Genomic DNA, 2,644 nt, shown 5'->3' on the forward strand with positions numbered 1-2,644 from the left:
CATCCTTGTTAGTTTATAAAACCACATTATCAGAATTTCTTATATTTTTCTTTGACAAGACTTTGACATCAGACACCCTTATTTGTGGTGGTAGCTGAATAAAATGAGCTCTTGACTTAAAACTACTTGATATTTATTTTCTATTTTTCATTGAGGACAATGGCTATTTCACTTTTATTTATGTTTCCCCAACACCTAGCTGGCAGAGAGTACAACTTAATAAACATTAATTAAATGGAATTGATAAGTCAAGACAATGGAAAGTAGTTTCGGTTTGGTGTTGGAGGGCTTAGCTTCTTCTCTCTCTTCCCACCTTCCCAACAAAAGATATAATAATATCTACCTCACAGAAGAGTCTTGACAAAAGTCCTCTGCAAATCTTAAAAGTGTCATATAAAATTGAGTTTATATTTTTATCTATTAACTTAGTGTGTGTTCATCCTTCATTGCCGAAGAAGACCAAGCCATCAGAGAAATGATGACATGACTTACACTTGACTTTGTTTTGAGTGAAGGAGGGCTGGGAAGGTCACCAGCCTCACTTCTCTTCCAGAGCCATCTGAATCCAGAGACCAGATATTCATCAGGATGACTGAAGATGAACCAGGATGAGGCAACTGGGGTTAAGTGAGTTGCCCAAGGTCACACAACTAGTGAGTATCAACTGTCTTAGGTGAGATTTGAATTCAGGTCCTTGTGACTTCTGCACTGGCGCTCTATCCACTGCATCACCTAGCTGCCCTACATACATACATACATGTACATAATAAAGGGACTGAATAAACTGACATCAAATATTTTTAGCTTTAAATCTATGCTCCTATGAATCTTTATGGAGTTCAAGTACAAATCAGATAACTAAGGAAGGTCTTTATCTCCCTCCCTTACACTTTTTAAAAACCTTGAATAATAGAAATTATTATTTCCACTTATTTTCAATACCCCAAACTTCAAAGTACAGACCACAGTGAAATTAGAATTCCCCAATATAGTACCCACTAGCAGTCTTTTGAGTCATTTTAGACAACTAAAAGGCAAATATTGATTTGAGAATATTCAGATAAGCATTTTAACACCCTCACAGAATTTTGAAAATATCCTAAGTTTATTTCTTAATTGGAGAATGAAAGCATCCTTCTGGGGATGGACCTCTGTAGTACTGAGCTCAAAATACTCCTCAAATATTTCTCCCTGCAGATAACATTCTTCAGGGAGAAACAAAATGAGAGTATTTAGTGCAATAATATTCTATATTCCTTTTTAGAGACTTCATTCCAGGGAGTGGGAAACCAGAAAAATGAACTTTAGGTAAAACACTGACTTCTTATGAAATGCCTTTGATTCTAGCACAGAAGGTGCCCACAGCATTCTGTTATGGCCCTTATTTATCTTTAAATGCTTAGTGTACTCACAAAACCCTGGCCCTGAAGTGCCTTTTTTCTGGAAGCATAGCCTTTCCTAGACCTCTGGCAATTTTGCTTCAGAATGTAGAACCAAGGGGCCAGGTGGACAGTGCCAAACGAAAGGAAAATGCAGGGCTGTACAATTACTGAAATCCTGCAATAATGGAGGCAAAAACAGGAGGTTTTGCCTGAACTGACCAGTAATTGTTTTCCATACAGTAAAGATTGACTTGGAATGAGTTGCGTAGAAAACTATTTTTCAGCAGCCAGCAAAAAATGATTTAATTTTTTTAAACTCTTGAGCATATAACCATATTTTCACCATTTTAGTGAGTCTGATTTTGCACATTTAGCGGATGAACCTAGGATTATCCAATATTTATAATTCAGCCAAAATATTCCAAATTCAAATCCCTGAGCAAAAATGACATCATAAAACAAATCCAAAGTCCTTATTCCTTGTTATTTATGCAAATGTAAGTTTTTGTAATATTTACTTAAGCTTCCCATCCCCTCCTAGATACTCAGAGCATTAAAAACAGTAAATTAACTATTCTGCAATGGACCCTGAATTTAGAAATTCTAAACTTTCCCTAAGAATTCCCAGAGAATGGTTTGGAGAATTTAGAAGAATATTAAACATCCACACAAACACACACACATACATGTACACATACTCAGACTGTAGATGATATTGAAAAAGGGAAAGAAAAAAAGCTAACAAAATCACTTTTGTTTAATTATAGCTGTTATTATTTGGGGAAATAATATTCCTGAAATAATTCCTTTATACTTTTCTTAAATTATTTTAGATCCACAAAAAATTAAAAATATTTTCAAGAAAGTTATATCTTGCTAAGGAACAAATCCATTTTCTTGGCCTCATCAAACTTCATGTGAATGCAAAATAAATCCATCTTTTTATTTTTATATAACATTATTGTGCAATAGCCTATGGAATATGGAAATACTGAGTAATTTCATATCTTATTTGATCTCCTGAAAATGAAAAGACTATGAAAATCTGACTAAATGCAAGTGGCAGAATCTTGCTGAGTGTGTTTCATAGATTTCATGATATTAAAGACTTTTCTGTTGCTGAGCCATGATGTCACATCCATACTTGTGTGCATAATTGTATTCTCTTTTCAAAGATGCTGCTTTACTAAAGTCAGCTGTGAAAATGCCATTCCTGGAAAGATTTGGGATAGAGAAGGCCATTTTAAATCCCTAACACATAC

This window comes from Notamacropus eugenii, chromosome 3 (assembly GCF_028372415.1).
Source record: "Notamacropus eugenii isolate mMacEug1 chromosome 3, mMacEug1.pri_v2, whole genome shotgun sequence".
Classification (NCBI taxonomy): Eukaryota; Metazoa; Chordata; class Mammalia; order Diprotodontia; family Macropodidae; genus Notamacropus; species Notamacropus eugenii.